This window comes from Canis lupus, chromosome 10 (assembly GCF_011100685.1).
Source record: "Canis lupus familiaris isolate Mischka breed German Shepherd chromosome 10, alternate assembly UU_Cfam_GSD_1.0, whole genome shotgun sequence".
NCBI classification, from domain to species: Eukaryota; Metazoa; Chordata; class Mammalia; order Carnivora; family Canidae; genus Canis; species Canis lupus.
In genome coordinates, this window is record NC_049231.1 from 56,623,243 (window position 1) to 56,646,984 (window position 23,742).

At 43.6% G+C, this 23,742-nt stretch overlaps 1 long non-coding RNA gene and 1 pseudogene across 1 annotated transcript; one reads left to right on the top strand and one right to left on the bottom strand.

The window, feature by feature from the left end:
* Positions 1–3,592: 3,592 nt before the first annotated feature.
* On the bottom strand, positions 3,593–23,439 carry LOC119876733. Its single transcript, XR_005365989.1, has 3 exons — positions 23,320–23,439; positions 7,140–7,251; positions 3,593–3,758 (listed from the first exon to the last, which is right to left on the bottom strand). It is a non-coding gene; the product is annotated as an uncharacterized LOC119876733 (long non-coding RNA).
* Positions 3,827–5,429, top strand: LOC111097848 (annotated as a pseudogene).
* Positions 23,440–23,742: the final 303 nt, after the last annotated feature.

Consider the following 23,742-nt stretch of genomic DNA (forward strand, 5'->3'; position numbering starts at 1 on the left):
AGTTTAACAGCCAGAAACTGTGTTTGTTTCTCTATTTCCTATTTTTTTGGCTGTATGTGTTTATTTCTCTATTTCCAATTTCTTGGCTGGGTTGGGGGTTGGGGGTGGATATCTTACTTTTGCCCTCATGGGCCGCCTACATGTGTGAAATCAAATTCCTATGAAATGTATTCTAACTCCCTCTAAGCAACATATGAGAATGCTTTATTATTGGAGACTCAAAGTTTTCCAGTTTGCTGACAAATCCAGCTGGGGTATCAAAAATTGGAGATTATTTTTTTCTCTCATTTCTTTCTATGGGGGAAGTCAATAGAATTGAACAAGAAAAAAAAAAAAACATTGTGTTACTTTTAGGCCAGAGGAGTGAGGGTAGCACTTAGGGGAGGTAAGAGAGTTAATCATGTGTCCTAAATTGAGCTGAGGGCGATGTACCTAGTGCATCCAGTGAACTAATCTTTAATTTTTGTACCAGGCACACAGCCAGCATGTCCACTTAACTAGGATAGATGATTAAGAAGAATGTTGTAAAAAAGCTGAACATAATTCACTATCACCAAATGTAGGAGGCGTCTCTGAAGCTGACAAAGTTGCTCCTACAAAATGCAATGACAGGATCCAAATTGTGAGAAAAAGCATCCGACTTGGTTAGGACAGGTAAAGCAAAGCAAAAACAAAAGAGCTTTGGCCTACAAGTCATTTCTGTTTGGAAATATTTTCCAAAGATTGAACTTAGGCTGGCAGTGCCCCTAGCAATGCTGTCTGCAAAGCTGCCAAAGAGCAGCCACGGAACTGAACCAGGAAGCTCAAGGTAGTAGAAAATTCAGTGGACAGAGTCTAACTTGTGAAGATGCTGTTCTCAGTGCTTCCTGAGACCTTCCAGAGGGATGATTTCCAAACTATGTTTAGCCATAGGGGGAAAAAAAAGATTTTGCTAGCTGTGAACACCGGATTTGATTATCTGTAGCCTATTTCTAGCTTCAGAAAAATTTCTCCTTCTACCTTATAATCCACGACAGCCCAGCATTTTAAGAATTTTATCTGCAAGCATCTCAACATAGTTTTGTTTTGTTTTGTTTTGTTTGTTTTGTTTTTAAAGAAAATTAGCACAGAGAAAACATTTTTTTAAAAACCACTTTCCAGGGCAGCCCAGGTGGCTCAGCGGTTTAGTGCCGCCTTCAGCCCAGGGCCTGATCCTGGAGACCCGGGATTCAGTCCCATGTCAGGCTCCCTGCGTGGAGCCTGCTTCTTCCTCTGCCTGTGTCTCTGCCTCTCTCTCTCTCTGTCTGTGTCTCATGAGTAAATAAATAAAATCTTTAATAAAAATTTTAAAAAAATGAAAACCACTTTCCAATTATACAGTGTCCATTGTATATGTTATAAACGTATAACTTATATTTTATTCATACATCGAGATTCTTTTGAAAAATTTTGTTTATTTGAGAGAGAGTGAGTGAGCACATGAGCAGGGGCAGAGGGAGAGGGAGAAGCAGACTCACCAGCTGAGGAGGGAGCCTGACATGGGGCTTGATCCCAGGACCTTGAGATCATGACCTGAGCCAAAGGCAGATGCTTAACTGACTGAGCCACCCATGTACCCCTCACACATAGAAATTTGAATTAAGTAGGTGCCCTGCCTCTATTTCCTGTATGGAAAGTTCGAAGAGACGGATCTACACATGGCTGCTTTTTCTAGTTACGTACATTCTTTGCAACATGTTTCATAGGATGTTACTTAGGTGCTTCAATTAACTGGACAAAACAATTATTACGCCTACAGAAAACAAATGACTAATTTACTTAACATAAAAATGAGTGTTACAAACCAGTAAGAAAAAGATAAACAATCCTGTGGAAAATTGGCAAAGAATAGACACAGATAATTCAGGGAACCACCCGCCTCCAAAAAAAAAACAACCCTAAGAAACACATACAAAAATATATTTAACCTTGCTCGTGGTTTAAAAATTCAAGGGATGATGATATAGCAATTTTCACTTCCAATTGGCAAAATCAAAAAGAATGATGATAAAACCAGAAGATGTGAGGAGACAGTCACTTTGATACATATTCATGGAGTGTGTTAATCGATATAATGTTTAGTGGTGGCAGTTTTGCAATGTTAAAGTTGGTCCAGAAACTTCATTTCTGTGAATATAATCTAAAAAAAACCTCACAGAAGTACACAAAGACAAAAATGCACATGGATGATGATTGCAGCATAGTTCCTAATAGCTATCAACTGGAAACAAACCATCAAAAAGAATGAGGTAGAGCTACAGGTACTCACATACAAAGTGTTCCCAAGTGTTCCAAGAGGCAGTAAAAAGGAAAAAGAGCCAGTTACAAAAAATAATGTAGAAAAGGACTCCATTTTTGTTCTGTGTGAAAGAAAAAATAAATGTAATGACATATATACTAAAATGTGAATGCTGGTTGTTTCTGGGAGTTGGCATTTTGGAGCACCTTCTATTTCTACCTTATGTATTTCTGTCAGATTTGATCCCAGATGAAAGGTAAAATAAAAATAGTTTTAAAAAATAACAGTATGAGCATCGCTTATGTAGTTTTCTTGCCAAACATGTTAGTTCTGAATCTAAACATGAGGAAACAACCACATAAATCCAGATTGTGTGATATTCTGCAAGATAACGAGCCTAGACTCCTTACATTTATCAGTGTTATAAAAAATGAAAAAGAGACTATTCTAGATTAAAAATATCTCAAGAGAGCCAGTAACAAAAGGCAATCTGTAATCCTTGATTGGATCCTGAATGCATAAAAAAACATTGGAAAGAAACTTTTAGGATATAATTGCCTTGGTGAATCTCAGTGAAAGAACAGCATTTCTAGAATTATATTTTGGAAAATGCTAGTATAGGAAATGCCCCATTAAATGAAATGTATTGTGCCCTTCCATGCAAGGTATGCTATTACCTCATTTAATCTCTGTTATTTATTGAAGAAAAAGATGGTTTCCTTTTTTCTCTTGATGGTTTCCTTTTTTTTTTTTTTTTTAAAGATTTTATTTACTTATTCATGAGAGAGAGAGAGGTGGAGACAGAGGCAGAAGGAGAAGCAGGCTCCATGCAGGGAGCCCGACGTGGGACTCAATCCTTGGTCTCCAGGATCACACCCATGCCTGAAGGCGGCGCTAAACCGCTGAGCCACGGGGGCTGCCCCAATGGTTTCCTTTTGAAGGTAGGACTCTGTTACTGTAATTGGTGATGGATACCAATGCATTCAATTCTAGAATATCTTATCTGGTTTATAGATTTCAAATCAGTGCGTAGATGCCAACTAGGGTCTACTGCAAAGTTGGCGAATCTCAAAGCTGGAGGGTATCTTTGGGGGTACATGGGATCAAGCCTTATCATTTTGCAAATGAGCAAAGGGGCCCAGGTGGGCTAGTGACTTAACCGTAGTTCATTTGAAAAAGCCCTGATTTTGGAAATCTTGTCCTTAACTTTAGAATTCTTAACAATAAAACCATCAAGATGCATTTAACTCTTGCTGAACATCACCAACGGAGTAGGCATCAAAATGGTCTGCCTTGAGCTGGGCCCCTTCTGCATGGAAAGAGGCTTACCACTTGGGGAGGAGTCACATGATAATCCTCAAGGAGCAGAGAGCCTCAGACTCCCAGCACTGTAATAACGCAGGCAGTCTGCCGAGTCCCAGCCGAACCAAGACATGCCCTTTGCTTGACTTTTTTATTACATAAGAAAGCACGAGGAGTTCAAGCCAACACTTTTTTCTCCCTAAAAAAAAAAAAAAAAAAAAAAAGACTGCTTATGGAAATGGATAACAAGAGTCCTGAGTCCTTTACTTCTCTTCCCGATAAACATTTCCTCACAGCACATTCCCAGCAGGACTCATCCCATCTGGTAGAATGAAGGGAAAGAGATTCAATCACTTTTCCTTTATAAAATGTGTGTACCTCCTTTTTACTGGGCTAAGACTCCAGATCTGCATTCTCCATTTTATATCTCTCTCTGAGAATAATCTCCTGACCTGCATAGTAGACTTCAGAGAAATCAAAAATCTCTACTCCCTGACAGTTTTATCAGGAGAACAATTCTTCTGACTGGGTTATGCCCACTCCTCAGGGGCCAGTGGAAGTTCCGCACTGGTGAGGGTGAGGCTGAGACTTCTTGCAGTGGGCTAGGTACAGGTGGAGAGGGCACAGGGAGCCACAAAGGTGCCCAAGGTCAAAGTTTGTAGAGGTAATCTGAGTCTAAATATCTGGAAGAACACATGCAATGTGAAGTCAGGGGGCTACTGAGATGGGAGTTGATAAGTTAAGGGTGTGGAACTGAACAGAAGTGGGCTAGCAGCACAGGCAAGTCGGAACCAGGCAAGAGGGTCTCTTGGGAGACAACCCCAGATTCCAGCTGGCAGATGTGTCTTGCCATTTGTGGTTGGCAGTTCCTGGTGTTTTGAGGTGGCTGAAGTTGCCAGAATCAGCGGACCTGGAAAAGCCACTGGTCAGTGAGCAAAACTAAAAGCACCAGGGTCTGAGTTAGGTCGGAAGTGAAAACTGGATCCCTACATCCAAATTGGTCAACAGGGTGTAAAGTCAAGGACAAACCCATTGTTAGTCCAATAAGCATGTTTGACTAATCAAGGGAGGGACAAGAATGCAAGTGTGAAGCCAGAGAAAGCCGGCAGCGTGGTGGTCAATAGTGGAGGACGAGTGCAGTATGATGCTAGAGTGGGATGGGCTGGAATGATTCCAAGGCCAAGGAGTAGATGGTACAGCCACTCTTCATAGTGGAGCCACTCTTGAGTATAGTAGCATACAGCCACTCTTCATTCTGTTCCTGTGCTCTGAATGAGATGTGTCTTGTGCCATTAAAAGTACCACCAGAGCTTTCTGCTGTAAGCTTGAGTGGCTGGTATCAAGATGGGCAAGTTCATGAAACCCCGGAAGGTGGTGCTGGTCCAAACTAGATGCTACTCTGGATACAAAGCGGTCATCATGAGGAGTATTGATGATGGTACCTCAGACCATCCCTACAGCCATGCTCTGGTGGCTGGAATTGACTGTTATCCCTGCAAAGTGCCAGCTGCCATGCATAAGAAGAAAATTGCCATGAGGTGAAAGATCAAGTCCTTTGCAAAAGTTTATAACTACAATGATTCATGCCCACAAGGTACTCTGTGGATATCCCCTTGGATAAAAACTGTCACCAACAACGATGTCTTCTGAGAGCCTGCTCTTAAACTCAAGGCCTGATGAGAGGCCGAGGTCCAGTTCAAGGAGAGGTACAAGACCTACAAAAACAAAAGGCTCTTCCAGAGGTTGCAGTTTTAGATCTGTTTTGTTTCAGTCACTAAAAACACCACCAAAAAAAAGTACCACCAGAATGATTATAGTTGATAACACAGTATTTGAAATTGCTAAGAGAGTAGATCTTAAAAGTTCTCATCACAAGAAGAAAAATTTTGTAACTATGAACAATGACAGATATTAACTAGACTTTATTGTTGTGATCATTTTGCAATGTAATTTGTATAAAATCATTGCAATTTCATTACATTGAAAGTAATATAATGTCCTATGTTGGTTTTAGCTCAATAAAAAAAAAAAAGTATCACCAATAACTTCTTTTACTCTGTTGTCTTGCAATTAATTGAGAGTATGAGGGAGAAAAGAGAACTTTGCTTATGGAGAAGAGTATGCTTGTGTTGACAGAAAATACTGTTGGGGACTTCCAGAATTTCAAACACACAGGCATTCCTAAGGGAATATACCAAGGCAGTGGGAAGTGGGTAATATGGCCCAAAGTCTCTTCCATGCTTAGCCAGACTGAGTTCTCCAAGTGACTGGGTAGGGATCCATGGGTTTGGTTGAGGTACTCTCTTTAGAAAAATTCGATGAGGGGATCCCTGGGTGGCGCAGCGGTTTGGCGCCTGCCTTTGGCCCAGGGCGCGATCCTGGAGACCCGGAATCGAATCCCACGTTGGGCTCCTGGTGCATGGAGCCTGCTTCTCCCTCTGCCTATCTCTCTGCCTCTCTCTCTCTCTCTCTCTCTCTCTCTCTCTGTGACTATCATAAATAAATAAAAATTAAAAAAAAAAGAAAAATTCGATGAGAATGCACACATTTTGGGGAGAGGGGTCACATTGGAGAGTCCTAACAGCTCAACTCAGATACGTTTATGCTTATGCCTGGAGGGAATGGAACAAGGCCACTAGGGTGCTGGGAAGCCTAGGTTCCCAACACAGATGCCTGACAACACAGGGCACCCATGGGGGCAGGGGGCAGGGGAGAAACGTAGAGTGAACTGTGGGGATGGTCCAGCATCTGTGCAGAGAGGAGGATTGGGAAGAGGGTCCAGTTTCCGGGATGCCTGTATACCTACTTTTACCCCAACTTCTAGCACACTAGGTCAACTTTTGTCTATCAGTCACATAGGGTTTCTGTGATTTTCTTTCATTTGGCTTTACACCTTTTGAAAACCACCACCTAATATCAACCACACTAAGCGCTGTCCATGTTTTTGCTCTGTGTCGGATGCTATCTTGGCTACATCATGTAGGACGCTTTCCTCAAGGAGTTTACAGTCTCTCTGGAAATCCCAATTTTATGTAATGGTATAAAGGAGGAAACAAAATAGGGTAGGACTTCAGTGTTAAATGATGTGTTGGGGATACAAGTGACTCACAGTTTTAAAGTGGAAAAAAGATTCCTGGGCTTTAGAGGGTGAAGATCCACGTCAAAAGTTATAGAAATTTCTACCTGAAAAAAGTGATATTTGAGCATAAGTTTAGAGAAGGAGAGAATTTGAGTGAGTGGGGAAGGCATTCCAAGCTGTGAGAAAGACCCTAAACAGAGGTATAGAGTTAGGAACGCTCAAGGTCAATTTGAGAAACAATAAATAGAGAAAACATATGCATGACTGACAGTGTTTCCCATTTTTTAAATTACTTATTCAGACAGTATCCTGAGCAAGAACAATTTCCTGTGGTTTATAAATAGGTACCAGTTATTTTAGTGGAACATAATGCTGATGATCATTCATGGAATGTTCCACAGAGACTTCAGTTTTCTGAGGACCAGGGAGAAAATGTATAAATGTTTAAGGAATGGTCCAGAACATGAAACACCATTAATAAAAATCAAATACAACACTTACACAGAAACTTAGTGTTCTTAACGAGGTCCTTGTCTCCTTTGCTCTTTCTCCCTCCTGGATTTGTTCCTGATTTATGATGCGGAGGGCCCAAGGCTTCAGATGACATGTACCTCTGGATATGAAAGAATGAGAATAGAAATTGGGAGATAATAAAATGGATACAAGAGATGACATCATTTTTCTGAGCTCATAGAATGGGTGGTGCCAATGTTATGATTCGGAATGCCTATCTCATGTTTTCTTTCACCCAAGATTTCCTATCCAATTCCAAAACCAAGAAGCCACTAGAATGGTACAGAATCTCAATTCCAGTGATTCCTAAGATGAGAACATTTTTATGAGGCTGATATATTTCATAGGTTGGAGATCCCAGCTCCCCATGCTTGAGAAACATTCCAATGTGTATGACCATGTTATAGGTCACGCAAAAGAAAGAAGATATTTGTATTCATTATGGTTATGGTTATGGATGGATTTGTATTTTATTGGAATTAGTTAGCATCACTCTCAATTTTCCTGTGCTGTTCTATTTTTTATTGTTTCCATAGCATTTGTATCTACATATTGTTCATTTTGGCCTACAAAAGATTATGAGTGAATACATCTTTTTTATTTGTGTTTTTCCTTTGGGTTCCTCTTTCTATAGGCTTAGGGCAAAAGAAGTGATGGTTATCCTAAATTTTCCCTAAATTTATCCTAAATCTTATCCTAAATTTGTAGCAGCAGCAAAGTATTTTATTATAAAAACTTCCTTAGGAAAAATATCCAACAGTTAATCTTGTCTATATCTGAAGAGATCCTTAACAAATATCTCCAAAAAGTATGAAATGATACTGCCACTAGTGATTTTACAGGTTTTTGCAAGAACTTGGAGTTGTATATAAGCCTCTACCCACACCCCAGCTCTCTAAATAAGAATGAATGCTATAAAGTTGTCTTCTTGTTCTTATAGTTGGGTTATTTTATGGGTTAACAAAATCAGTACCGATAGCCTTTCTGGACATTCCAATAATCCTCCCACAAGTTAAAAAAAAATACTCCTAAAATTGAAAAGGAAGTTCCATTCAACTTATCAAATGTAATAACAATTGCCTACAAAAAACTTCCTTTGACAGACAGAATTTGTAGTCAGTAAAAGAGTTATTTTCACACAGCGCTCAAGATTTACAGGATCCTTTCTTAATGACAAAGGGTTTCCTTGGTCTACTCATGCCGTGTGGGTAAGTTTTACATTTCATGAGGCAATTTGAAGGAAAGGGTGAAGATATGTATGTTTGTATGTATGTGTGTATGTATGTATTTACTTAAGACAGAGAGCATGTGCAGGAGGGGGGTGGGGAAGAGCAGCAGAGGGAGAGAGAGGATCCCAAGCAGGCTCCACGCCCAATCCCACAACCCTGAGATCAAGACCCCAGCCGAAATTATGAGTTGGACACCTACCCAACTGAGCCATCCGAGTCCCCCAAAGGTATTCTTTTTGAACATACTGTCTTTTATGGTGATACAATAGCAACATCAGATTATAAATTAACACTAGCTAATCAGAAATTAAATTTACAGGCATAACCTAAAAAGCATGGCCAACATATACTTTTTGGTTCCCAACACCCCAACATCTTTATCTTGAGGTGTGAGGGAACTAGGATAGAAATTGGTAGATTTGTACTTTAGAAACCAAATCAGGTTTTCCCATTTTGATACTTAAAGACAAAGTCAGAAAGCAAAACCAAACTGAAACAAAACGTATCTGTTTTCTTGGATATGGAAGTTTAGATAACTTGTGTGCGGTCCTCAGAAAGCAAGATTCCAGTGCTCTTCATATTTTAACGTTATAGACCTGTAAACAGTGCCTGTATGCCCAGCTGATCAGGAAACACAGCTTTCTTTCCTTTCTCCAGTATGTTCTCTCCAGGCATTGCCAAACTCATATACCTCCCAGCACTATTTCCACCGAATGTGACTTGAACGAAGGGCTTGGGAGTGGTGGCACAAGAGAGCATCTTGGTAACCTTAGTTTTGTAAACGTGAGATGTAACATTTACCTCTTGGTTGATTTATGAAGCATGGAAGTGTATTAAGATCTCTGTGAAAATCTGCAATTAAATTAAGGTCTAACTTTGTTGATCTTAGCATTTCCCAAGCTTAGTTGACCACGAACACCATTCCTCTCTAGGCTGTGCACCAGGATTCTGTGGGCTACGTTTGGATAAACGTCAACCTGGGCACGAGCACTGGTTTTCATTCAGACACGGGCCTCAGAGGCTCTCTTTGCCACTTGATAGCTCTGAGAGTCTGAGCAAATTACTTTCCCTCTCAGAAACCTGTTCCCCATCTGAATTATGTGGAAAATAATATGTATCTTACACGATTTTTTGAAGATGCAATATATGCTCAATAAACATTTATCTCCTTCTGTTTACAAACATGGTAGTATAAATCTTTCTGGGTTTCGACATGCATTCCAATATCTTCTCTAATAGGACTATCTTTCTCCAGTCTCATCTCCCAGGAACATGGGGAAGTGTTAACAACACCGCTTTAGAGTCAGACTCTGTAGAATGTAATCTTAATAACTGTATGACATATGACTTGAGTAAGTCATCAGCCCTCTCTGTGCCTCAGTGTCCCCACCTGTAAAATGGGAATAGTAATGGTACTTCCTTCAGGTTGTGAAGATTAAAGGCTAGTGTTGATAAAGTACTAAGAATAACACCTGGCATTGTTCAGAATACACATGGTGCACGTTCAATACTCTATTAAAGCTTCTAGTAGTCTCATTTTCTAATCATATGCTGCTCCAGCCATACTAGACCCCTTGCTACCCAGAGATACTTGATGCTTTCCCATATCCATATTTGTGCTCATGCCTTTCCTCATCTTTTCTTCCCAGTGAAATCATCTATCCTTTCAGGCCTGCCATGCATGCTACCTGCAAGAGGAAGCCTTTCCAGATTTTCCCTAACCAGGTGTCTTCCTGCACCAGGGGATCCCCATGGGGCTTTGTAGTGCCCATGGGGCTTTGTAGTACCCTCCTGGTTCCACGGGGCTTTGTAGTGCCCATGGGGCTTTGTAGTGCCCTCCTGGTTCTTTTTTTTTTTTTTTTTTTAAGATTTACTTATTTATTTATGTTAGACATAGAGAGAGAGAGAGAGAGGGGTGCAGAGATACAGGAGGAGGGAGAAGCAGGCTCCATGCCGGGAGCCCAACGCGGGACTCGATCCCAGGACTCCAGGATTGTGCCCTGGGCCAAAGGCAGGCGCCAAACTGCTAAGCCACCCAGGGATCCCCCTGCCCTCCTGGTTCTTACCATGTTCGACTCTGTATTCAGTTTTATATTCCTGGAGGAGCACTATGCACACATACACACATGACACTCATCACCCAGTAGTGTGATCTAGCAGGTACAACTTCAGGCTGAGAATCAGTAAACTTGGACTCTGGTCTCAGGCCAACCACTCTGTAAACCTGGGCAAGTTACTTTACAGGAACTTTGGTTGCCCCTCTCTTAAAACAGTGGGTTGGATTAGGCCAGCTCTAAAGCCTGTTCTTATCTCTACCCTTCTGTAAGTCTAGTACACACCCCAGCCATCTAGAAGCCTGTGGAATTTTAAGAGAACAGAAGGGACAAAGCTTGAGCCAGAAATGTCTGATCAGAAACCCTTATTTGCACTGTTTATAAAAGCAAAAGACTGAAGCAATCCAAATAGATAAAGTGTGGCGTATCATGGAATATTATGCAGCTGTAACAACAACAAGGGATAAGGAACCTTACCATAAGGAAAGCTGAGGAGGAATGACCTCCAGGAAGCATGAAGTGAAAAAAAAAACCCAAAAAACCCAAGGTGCAAAACAGTGTTTTTAGAACGCTGCCTGTTGTATGATAAAGAGAGGAAATTATAAGAATATACATTTGATTTAATTTATATAGGCCTAAAAAGACACTGGCCAGGTGCCCTTGGAAGAGTACACACAAAAAATGTTAAAAATGTTACCCATAGGAAATGGGGTGGAGTATAGAGTGGGTGGGAATAGGGGAAGAGTGAGAATTTCGAAGCACTCCTTTTTTTTTTTTTTAAGATTTTATTTATTCATGAGAGACAGAGACAGAGGCAGAGACACAGGCAGAGGGAGAAGCAGGCTCCATGCAGGGAGCCCGATGTGGGACTCGATCCCCAGTCTCCAGGATCACGCCCTGGGCCGAAGGCGGTGCCAAACCGCTGAGCCACCTGGGCTGCCCCGAAGCACTCCTTTTAATACCATTTTGATTATGTATGTATGAGTGTAATCTCTACACCCAGCGTGGAACTCGAACTCACAACCCTGAGATCAAGAGTTGCATGCTCTTCCTACTGAGCCAGCCAGGCACCTGTACCATTTTGATTTTTTTTTTAAAGATTTATTTATTTATTCACGAGAGACGGAGCGAGAGAGAGAGAGAGAGAGAGAGAGAGAGAGGCAGAGACACAGGTAGAGGGAGAAGCAGGCTCCATGCAGGGAGCCCGACATGGGACTCGATCCCGGGTCCCCGAGATCACACCCCGGGCCGAAGGTGATGCTAAACCTCTGAGCCACCCGGGCTGCCCCCATTTTGATTTTTTAATCAAAAAAATGTGATTTTTTTGTGAATGTATTGCCTCGTCAAAGAAAAAGTTAAAAGAGAAACCTCTGACTGTGACAGTGATTTGCAACAAAAACAAATCTTATTTGTACTTTTCAGTGAGGCTAGGGTCCAACTAAAGAATGATGTGCTAATTTATTGCTGAAGCCTTCTAGAATATGAATCCCCATGACATACTTGTCAGTGGAAAGGTGAAATGTTGGCCCTTTGGGTGTTTTTGGAGTTTTCTTCTCAAGCCAGCCACCTTGGTTCCCTAGTTCATGTCACCCGATGTAGACTCTCAGCAACCAGAGGCTTCCACTCATTTGGGATGTAGCCAGTGGTCAAGCAAAAGGTCTTGGGCTGCAATATCAGCACCCCCTGTTCATTCTGGAGGATCTGGAGAATTTTGTTGAGGAGAGGAGGGTGCAGCCTAGCAAATTCTCAAATCCTCTTAGAGGGCAAATAGAGGAACAGAGGACTCCGAGAAGGCTCTGAGGATGGTTAAAGATGATAGCTAGCGTCTACCCTCCACCTAAGACACAGTTCAGGGAGTGCTTTCAGAGAACTTTTCCAGCTTGCCTACAGAATCTACCCCTCAGAGAGTGTAGACCTTCCTCCCAAATGGGTGAAATTCCACGTTCTTTTCTAATTTAAGTAACCCACCACCCTAAGAAACTTAGACCTGTAGATATTTTTGTTTCTCCCACAGAGTCCCGCAGCAATGAGAAATCCAATGCATGGCATTGTCAGCTCGCTTTGGCCCCAGGTCCCATTTGGAGAGAATCCTGAGGTGAAATGACTTGCAGCTGAGGTAGGCCCATGCTTAGCCAGCACGTACTCCAGCAAACCCCAGCACTCACTCTTGGCTCCTCCTGGGAAGGCTTCAGAAGAGTTTTTCAAAGCAGACCTTGTAAAAACAAATACCCCCACCACTACCCCCATCTCCTGTCCCCTTCAGAAAACAAACAACAATACTGCTCTGTTCACCGGACACAGGGGGATTTTCTGTTTCAAGTATTTTTTCTTATTTCATATTGGCAGCACTTGTTAAGGAACCGATGACTTTCAAGTTGCATGAACTTTGAAACATAAGCATATAAGAATCCAGGTGCTTAAAACTTCCTCACACTCAGATACATCCTTATAGCCTTCATCTAAAAAAGTCTTTAAAGTTTTATTAAAATGATTTCAGTTAGAAAAAGAATGCCTTCCATTCCATATTTTGAGTTATTATGTTTGCTTTTAAAGCTTATAAGCAAAATATCTTGAGATCCTATTTCTTTTCTCAGACTTAGAAACAAACTTAGAAACTGGGTGTCAGATCTGGGTTTGAATTTTGTTTTCATCACTTAGGAGCTGTAAGACCTCAGACAACTAACCCAATTGATTTTGCCCCAATTTCCTCATTGGTAAAATGGGGTAATAATAGTATGAATATATGTAATAAACAGTTAATTAATAGTAAAATGAGTACATGTACTTAGAGTTCCTAGAGATATACATGAGTGACAAAAATAACAGTGTTAAACAATAAAAATTATTATGCTTTGGGGCACTTGGGTGGCTCAGTCAGTTAAGCAACTGACTCTTGATCTCAGCTCGGGTCTTGATCTCAGGGTGGTGAGTTCAGGCCCTGCATTGGGTTCTGTGCTGGGTGTGGACCTTACTTAAAAAAAAAAAAATATTTATCATACTTCTTATCTCATTTGGAGGAAATGCTTACAAACTGAAATTGATTAAATTACAGTATTTTCTCATTTTTGTGATCCTTTAAGGGTTCCAATTCCAGTCTTAAATAAATGCTTATCATTAAAATTAAACTCTTGTTTGCTCTAGCCTGTGTATAAAAAGAAAAAACCCAAGAGGAGAAACCAGCCTGCCAACCATGAGAACCAAGCAAGGAAAGAATTTCATTGCCTCCACAGCAAATGTTCAGATAGTCTCAGTATTGTATTGTCATGCCATGAGAATGAGGCATAGCATTTATGCTGTGACTGGGCATCCCCACCCACTGAGAATCTGAGGGCATAGGATAGGAAATGAGGATACTCGAACATCAAAAATATAATTCGGGGGCAAAATGGTCAAGATCTAATCACTCAATCCAGACAGAAGAGTTTTTCCTCAAACCAGTAGCATGTTAAACTTGTCTGACCTCTGTGGGGAAGTGATTTTTCTTTTTTCTTTGTTCCTCACCCATCAGCCTATGAATTTCTGCAATTTCTCGAATGAATTCTAGGCATGAGTCTAGCCCACTTCTGGAATCCTGTACACAGTGTGGCAAACTATGTCAAATTAGAGGGGTGGGGTTATCTTGAGGCAATGGTCTTCTGTTATTGCCAAGGTCATCTTTGGACTTCCAAAAGAATGACACCAGTCATGAAAATATTAGCCATGCCTGCCTCCTGTTCACAAAGAGCAGCATGGCTTGCCACCCATAGATATCAAGGCCATTGTGATAGAGGCACTACGGAAAGCCTGGAAGTTGGAATCTTGACCTCACTTTGGATTCTTGATTGGTAGCATATTCCAAATTTTAGTTACTTTTCTTCAGTTTTCCTGAATCTAGTGAGGAGGCCAATTATTGGAGTCCTCATTGACAATGTCTGGAACAAAGTTGTCCAATAGAAATATAATGAAAGCCACATACGTAATTTAAAATTTTTGCAATAACTGTATTTGAACAAATAAAAAGAAATGGTAAAGTTAATTTTAAAAATAGATTTTATTTAACCCATTATACCCAAGGTAATATCATTGCAACATATAATGGATATTTTAAAAATTGACATATTTTACTTTTTTTTTTACTAAGTCTTTGAATCTGATATGTATGTAGATTTCACAAAATTTACAGCTAAAGCAAGTGGATTCAAGTATCTAAGTTGTTCCAAACACAGTTAAAAATTTTCTAATAACTGAAACCAAGATCCAATTTTTAAATTTAAATCTCAGTTTATTAAAATTAAATAAAATTAGAAATTCAGTTTCTCTGTCATTCCAGCCACATTTCTAGTGGCTACTGTATGAGAAAGTGCAGAGAGAGAAAATGAAGAAAGAGGGTGCAATGTTTTATGGAGGGTCATCACACTTGGAGCTCATCCTCAGTTGGTACATGCCAAAGGGAGGTTCCAGGTAGCTTTTTTCCCCCTCTAATTTCTTCTTTGTTCCCAACAATAAAGACTCAGAGTCACTTTTATATTTCTGTGGTGGAATAATTAGACTCAAACTGCCTGAAAATAGGCAAGTGGAGTAATCAGCTTATATATGAGAAGTAAATTGTGACAAACCCTTTTACAAGAGGAGCACGTAGGAAAGTTTTAAAGAACGTGCATAAGCCCATTTATCTGAGGTGACAAGTAGTTCATTGGTTATTGAAAAATGATGTTGAAGTTGAAAAAGACTTTCACTTTTGAATTAAATTTTTTAATTTAGGTGAAATCCAGATAACATAAACCTAATCATTTTCTTTTTTAAAAAAAGATTTTATTTATTTATTCATGAGAGACACACAGAGAGAGGCAGAGACACAGGCAGAGAGAGAAGCAGGCTCCCTGTGGGGAGCCCAATGCTGAGACTTGATCCCAGGACCCTGGGATTACCACCTGAGCCAAAGGAAGATGTTCAACCACTGAACCACTCAGGTGCCCCAAAACTAACCATTTTAAAGTAAACATTTCAGTGGCATTTAGTATATTCATCAACTACCACCTCATAATTCTAGAACACTTTCATCACCCCCAAATAAAATCCCATACCAATTACGTAGTTATACGGCATCCTCTCCCCTGCTCTTCCCCCAGTCCCTGGCAACTGTCAGTCTTTGTTCTATCTCTATGGATTTACCTATTCTGGATATTTTAGATAAATAGAATCATATAATATGTGACTTTTTGTGTCTGTTTTTTCCCCAGATTGTAGCATGTATCAGTACTTCATTCCTTTTATGGCTGAAAACTATTCCATTGTATGTATATACCACATTTTAATTCATCCATTGATCGATATTCAGGTTGTTTCTACCTTTTGACTATGGTGAATAGCGCTATTATGAACATTTGTGTACAAGTGTTTGTTTGAGTACCTGTTTTCAGTTCTTTTGGGCACATACCTAGGAATGGAATTGCTGGGTATGATACTTGCTGATACTTGTTATTTTCTTTCTTTTTTTTTTTTTTAAAGTAAAACCATCATAGAGGGTGTGAAATGGTATTTCATAGTGGTTTTGTGTTTTTCTAATGACTAATAATGTTGAACATATTTTCATGTGCTTAAAGGCCATTTATGTATCTTCTTTGGAGGAAATTCTATTCGGGTCCTTTGCCCATTTCTGAAATGGATTGTCTCTTTGTTGCTGAGTTGTAAGAGTTCTTTATATATTATGGATACTGGCCCTTTATCAGTTGTATAATCTGCAAATACATTTCTGTTGTTCTCTAGATTGCTTTTTCATTTTCTTGATAATGTTTTTTGATACACAAAAGTTTTAAATTTAGATAAAGTCCATTTGTCTATTTTTATTGTTATTGCTCATGCTATTGTGTCATACCTAATAATTCATTGCCTAATCTTTGAGGCACATCTTGAAAAAAATAGACTCATATCTGGAAAAGGACATAAAATTTTACTTTACTTGAAACCTTTGAATGTACATTCACCTGCTAATCTGTTAATAGTCAAAGGGTTTCTTCCAACATGTTTACTGAGTGAAAGACCACTTTGTTTTTGCATAAGCCACAGCTATCTGATACACTTTGATTTCTTTTAAGTTGACTAAAAACTTAGAGACACTTTGCAAAGCAACTTGACTCTGGCTATTTCAAGGATTTTATAATTTCCATTCCTACTTAAATTTTATTGCTATCTTGTCCACATATAAATTGATGATGGTATTTTTAGCCTTTAATCAGACATTTAAAAATGTGCAACTTAGTTATTATTGAAAGGAGTCTCTGCACATTCATATTTAATTGGTTTATGTAATGTTCAATTATAATAAGTATAATTATTAAGCAAAATAGGTTCAATTGTAATAAGTATAACTGGTATAAATAAATTTGGGAATAAACCCAACTGGCTTGGTAAATATATAGCACAATGGTGGGACTTGAAAAATATAGGTATAGCAGAGTATTGCCTACAGTCAAAGTATGCTTGATATGCCATGGATGTCAGTCAATATGCTCACAACACAGAGGGAATGAACAGTGTAATCCACCAAGTGTGTTAGCTGAAAAAGGATTAAGAGAGTATTTATTATTCTAGAGTTCTTGATTTAGAATTATTTAAAACATTTTTATTTTCATTTTTTTAGGAGAGTTTTAAAACTGGTAAGATATACATGACATAAAATTAACCATTTTTTGCCCTTTTAAGTGTACAGTTCAATGGCATTAAGTACACTTCACAATGCTGTGCAAACATTACCACCATCCATCTCAAGAACTCTTTCATCTTGCAAACAGAATTACTTTTTAATAATATGCAATGCCAAGCACACAGCTCTGATATGCTATTTTCTAAGCAGATACCAGTGGCACTTTGTAGCAGTGCGAACTTAGGTAGCTCATTTAACCTACTGGTGTCTTCAGTTTCTAACCTATAAAATGGGGTTAATATCTTCTCCACAGAACTAACAAAAAGAACAAAAATATATTTGCTAAAGCGCTTTGAAAACTGGAAAGCATTTTACAATTGCTACTTACGGTTATTTTTATTAATAGAAAATTTAAGGATTCATAGAAAGCTGAGTCCACTCATTCTCATCATTTTATAAATATTATTTCTACATATTTAGGTTATTCAGATCTATCATCATACATATATTTTACTTGTTTATTTGTTTGTTGATTGACTGATTGACTTCCATCCTACTAGAAGACCCATGAGGGCAGTGATTTTTTTTACTGTTTTACCCATTGCTCTATTTCAGAGCCTAGAACAGATTAAGGCATATATATTTCTTTTTTTTTTTTTTTTAAGATTTTATTTATTTATTTGAGAGAGAGAGACCACGAGGTGAGGGCAGGGAGGCAGAGGGAGAGGGAGAGGCAGACTTTCTGCTGAGCAGGGTGCCATCATGGGGTTCGATCCCAGGACCCCCAAGATCATGACCTGAGCTGAAGGCAGATGCTTAACCGACTGGGCCACCCAGGTGCCCCAAGGCATATATATTTCTTGAATAAATGAAAGAGTGAATTATTCTATACATCAGTAACTATGATATTAGTGCTCAAAAACTACTCACTCATGATATTGTCAGCTCAAACATGTAAGTCTTTAGGCTTTCCCAGTGCAAAATTAGTATGTGTGAAGCCCCAAGTAGAACATTTCTACTTTGAGGAAACTTCTCAGACTAGTTCAGAGTTGAAAGGAAGTCAAGTTTTGGAGTAAATAGAGATGAAAAATATTATTCAAATTTTCAAAATGTGTTCTGAATTTAACATTTTAGGTTATTATCAGTACAATAAGAGATAGGTTTTAATTGGGTTAATTTAATGTAACCAAAGAGATACTGTAAGTAATCATTCTTTTCTAAATAAAACAGGCAGACTCAACTTATTGTTTTATCAATGTCTGGTTTCAAGTGGAGCTATATGACTTGCTTTGGCAAATGAAATGTTGAGTGGAGGTAACCTTATGTCATTTCTGGGTGGGAGTATTTAGTTGCTGGTACTTAGCCCTCCATCATGCTCTTCCCTTACAGTAAAGAGTGTAGAGGTACCTACTGACATGGAGGTACCATAAGATTATTCTGGAATGCTGAGCTGACACATAGAAGGCAGCCTTCCCCAGAGAGTCTCTTGGAATCACAGCTGATTTTATATAAGCAATAAATTAACCTTTGCTGATTTGGAACTTGTGTATTATACTAAGATTTGGGAATAGTGTATTATAACATAACCTAGTCTATAGTGACATATATATATATTGACAATATTTTGCCCTACATTTTTAAAATAAATTTATTTTTTATTGGTGTTGAATTTGCCAACATATAGAATAACACCCAGTGCTCATCCCATCAAGTACCCCCCTCAGTGTGCGTCACCCAGTCACCCCACCCCCCGCCCACCTCCCCTTCCACTACCCCTGGTTCGTTTCCCAGAGTGAGGAGTCTCTCATGTTCTGTCTCCCTCCTTGATATTTCCCACTCATTTTTTCTCCTTTCCCCTTTATTCCCTTTCACTATTTTTTATATTCCCCAAATGAATGAGACCATATAATGTTTGTCCTTCTCCGATTGACTTACTTCACTCAGCACAATACCCTCCAGTTCCATCCACATTGAAGCAAATGGTGAGTATTTGTCGTTTCTAATGGCTGAGTAATATTCCATTGTATACATAGACCACATCTTCTTTATCCATTCATCTTTCGTTGGACACCGAGGCTCCTTCCACAGTTTGGCTATTGTGGACATTGCTGCTAGAAACATTGGGGTGCAGGTGTCCCGGGGTTTCACTGCATCTGTATCTTTGGGGTAAATCCCCAGCAGTGCACTTGCTGGGTGGTAGGGCAGATCTATTTTTAACTTGCCCTACATTTTTAATGGAAAGTTAAAATAACAATTTATATATGAATATATATATACATTCTATGGGAGAAAAAGCCATATATAATTATGTGGTTTTAAAAATGGAGAGTAGTACTATAGTGTTACAGACACGGTATCAATGAGTTCTAGGTTCCTTTAAATCATCTTGATTTCTGATGTGAGGAAGAACTTCAACAAAGCTGCTTCTAAGGTATTTGAGAATAATCTTTTTGAGTTATCATGATTACTAAGGCTTTTCATCTTTTTCTAGATTCTTTCCTTTCACAGAAATATATGCCTTCTTCAATAATCTCTCCATATTTAGACTATCTTTTCTTTGACCTGTTACTTTTTTTTTTTTTTTTTTGGTCAGTGGTCTACTGGGTTCTCCTAGATGATGATTTTTTTTTCCACCAAAGGGTAAGAATTCAAAATTGTGAGTGATTTATAGTGTATTTATAGTGAAAGTCTGGTGAGAACTCAGGTATTTATAGTGCAACTCCGAATCCTTGCCTTTTACATTTTTGAAATACTTTGGCACTTTACTAGAGTACCTTGCTAAGGTTGCGTGTGCCCTCCCTTTTCGAAAGAAATTTTAAAAAATTAAGTGGGAGTGGAATGGGGTAGGGGCAATGACTCACTCATCGAATGAAGATTTATTCAAGTACTGTTATCTGTGATAAAGGAAGCTGTTAAGAGTCACCATTTCTGAATAATATTGGAAGAATTTAAACAGGCATTTTCCAGAATTGCCATTGTTTTCTTTGGTATTTCATTAACATTGTGGGTGGGGAAGTGCTGCTGAGGGCCACGGAGCAAAATAAGTGAAAGGGAAACAGCTTTCATTCCTGGTGGATTTCCTGTATTACCTAATGAGGGCAGCCACTTACATGTTGATTCTGTACAATTCAATTCAACAAATATTTTTTGAGCACCTCCTAAGTGCCTGCTAGGTACAAACAGTGAACAAACAGACAGACAATAGAACCCTGTCCTTGGGAGAGTTCACCTTCTGGAGGTGTTGATCAACTGATAAAAATGTCAAATTATTTGCTTTTCCCAGTAGTCTTTCCTATGTATCGGAAGTGATCATTGGTACAAACATTCAAACTCGATGGTGAAGCACCGAGAGGAAAAATCCTCTTCACTCTGGTGGAACAATCTCATTTAGATTCATGCTAAAAGATTCATTTAAAAAATACGTGCAAAACCAGAAACCTATCAACCCCCACTCGATTTGCGACATAAGCATGATGTATTTATCTTTGCTTTTAAATTCAGGGGTTGAGGGGCGGATCTTCAGGGAGAAGGGCCCTCTTCCCTCTGAAAGCTCACAGTGCCGCCGCTGGGCACCTACACGGCAGGCCGAACGTCAGTTTCCCTGGATGCTGCTCTCTAAAGAGCGTTTCTATTCGTGGACGCGGGGATGACACCATCTTTTCTCCCCAGCAGTGGCGGTTCTAGAATTTCTACATGGCCTGGGGGATCGGCTGGGTGGGCGGGCAAGCTGATGGAGAAGGGGCGTCGGCACGCGCCCGAGGCCCGGCGTCTGCGGGTCGGAGGGAGAAGCGACGCCCCGAAGCCATCGCGGGGCTGGCACTGCAGCCCGGAGGACCCCACTCCGCCAGGCTGGCTCGGGAAGGGCGCCCGGGCCAGGTGAAAGGGAGCCAGGACGCCCGGAGGCGGGACTTGCACAGACCACTTGTAGGGTCCGTTCGCAGATTCCCGGAGGGACCGGGGGAAGACGCCCTCACAACGAGGGGGAAGAGCTCGACTTGGCCGAGGAACCTCTCCCTGCCCCCCGCGCCCCCGCCCCCGCCCAAGGTTTCCCACGGAGAGGTCCCCGTCGCCCTGCATCAGGCTGGGCGGAACCCGGACCGCATCACCACCTAAAGCCTAAAACCAGCCCCCGACACCCCAACACTCCGCCGCCCTCCGAACGCAGACATCGCGGGCGAAAAGAGGCTGCACAAATCACGTAGAAAATTAGGCTGCCCCTTTCCAAGGCGATAATCAAATTAGCCTCAAATTAAACGTGAAATTGGCCCTCGCCGGCCGCGGGGACAAAGCCCCCATTGTCCCTGGGCCCGGGTAGCGGCGGCGGCGGTGGCGGTGCCCACCCAGCCTAGGCCAGCAGCCCCGCTGGGTCCCCCCGCGGAGGGCGAGGGCGAGGGCGAGGTCGGCGGCGGGCGGCGGGCGGCGGGCCGGGGCAGCGCCCGAGCTCGGCCAGCGCGCGCAGCAGGCGCGGGGGGCGGAGGGCGCGGGGGGGCGCTGCGGGGCTCCGGGCGGCGCCGAGCGGGGGCGCCGCGGCGAGCCGAGCGGAGCGCGCAGGGCGTGCGGGAGGGAGCGGGGCGCGCGCCGGGCTGCGCGCTCCCGGCGTCCGCGCCGCCTCTCCCCGCCCCTCGCCCCCTCCCGGCCTGCGCCCTCCCCCTCTCCCCCCGCCCCGCGCTCCCGCCCAGCCCCCGGAATCAGTGCAGCTGTCGCCGTGCAGGCTGCGGATTCCTCCAGTCCCTCCCTCGGCCGCCTCTCCGCCCGGAGCGAGCGCGCAGCCCCGCGCAGCAGCGCCCACCGGTCCCGTCCTGTGAGCCCCGGCCCCAGCCGCGGACAGCCCCGCGGAGTCGCCTCCCGGCCCACCCGCCCGGCCGCCGAGGAGCGGGAGGAGGACGGGACCCCGGCGCCCCCACCCCCTGACCCGCGGGAGGTAGGTAGATGCGGGGGGGGGGGCGGGCTGGAAGATGCCAACTCACTGGGGCTGCCTCCGGGCGGGCTCCCGGGCGGCGGGAGGGCAGGAGGAGGGGCGCGGGCCCGGGCCGGGAGGACGCCGCTGCCTCGCCGCTGCCCCGCCGCTGCCCCGCCGCTGGCCCGGCGCCCCGGGAGCGGCGTGGGGGCAGGGAGGCTGCGGAGCCCGGGCGGGGGCGGCCGCGGAGCCGGGGGCTCCGGTGCTTATTCGTGCGCGGGCGCTGCGGGCAGGGGCGGCGGGTCCGCAGTGGGGCGGCCGCAGCTCCCCCGCGCGCACCGCGCCCGCCCAGCCCCATCCTCGGGCGCAGCGGCGCCGATTCCTCCTCTGCCTCCGCCGCCGCCTCCCTCCCGCCGGGCGCAGCGGCCCCTGCACGGGGGTGGGTGCGGAGGGCGCAGCGGGGGGCGCGTATTCTCGGGCGCCCTCCCTGCGGCCGGGGCGGCGGGGGCGCAGTGGCCGGGGGATGCGGCCAGGCGTGGTCCCCGCTGCGCCGCGCTGCAGCTGAGCCGGAGGCGGCGGCCCCCCCGCGCCCGCCGCCTGCCCCCCGCCCTCTCCCCGTCCCCACTCTCCCAGGGCTGGGCGTGAGCCGCCTCGGGGCGCCCGCCCTCCAGCTCCAGCCACCGGCCCCTCAACAGGTTTGTACCAGCGCGGGGACCCTCCGGGCCGGCCCTGGGGCGCGGGGGTGGGCCGGGAGCCCCTCTGGTCCTCATCCCTCCCACCGCGCCCGCGGCCCTCTTTTTTTATTTTTATTTTTTGATTTTCTTGGTGGGGGGAGCCTTCCCTTTGTTTTTGCGAGAGGAGAGCTGCCAAGTGCCCGCCGTCCGGTGGGGAGGGGAGCGCTGGCGAGGTCAGAATCCGACCCAGGTCCGTGGTCTTCCCCATCCGGAGCGGGGCCCCAGAGCGGGGACAGGGCGGGGGGGGGGGGGTGCAGCAGAGGAGCCGAAGGGATGCGGTGGGGGTTAGCTGGGCGGGGAGGCGCGTTTTTGGCAAGATGGACGGCTCCCGGTGCCCTCGCCGTGATGCAGCACAATGCCGCAGCCTCGCAGCCTCCCCCGGTTCTCGCTGCCGGGCCCGGCCCCCGCCCGGCCCCACCCAGGCCCGGGGCCGCCGCTGCCGCGAGCCTGTCCTGCTGCTTCAGCGGGATGTGGCGGCCGGAGGACCGGGTCCCCGAGCCGTGGGCGTGGGGCGGGGCGGGCCTGCCGTTGGGGTGACCCCGCCCGCCCGGGTGGGGGGCTGTGCTCGGACGGAGGGGCGTCCTGCGGCGCCAATGCAGGCTGGGGGCCGGCCTGCGAGCTCCCCGAGGTACCTGAGCGGCAGGGAGGGGCTGCGGTGCGCGGGCCGCGGGGTGCGCAGGCAGTGGTGCAGTCGGTATCGCGAGTCGCAGGGCGGTTCTGTGCATCACCCACAGCCGGTGACTACAGCCCGGCCACCACCGATTTCTTCGTTTGTGAAAAAAGTTGATTAATTGAAGCTTCGGTAGCGATGACGTTACAGGACCTCTGTCTTCGGTCAGTTCCTATTAAGAATATGAATGTTCCTACAGGAAACCATTTTATTTTTTGAGACGGGATGATTGATGTGTTTTAGTTCTTACGTATCTGAGACATTTTAAAAAATGTTAAGGTTCGGTCCGTTGTTTTAAAAGGAGCGTATTTTTTGACGGATGGTGAATTGTCTCTTTAACCTGTGTTTGCTTTGCGTGCATCATTTGCCTTTTTTTTTTTTTTTT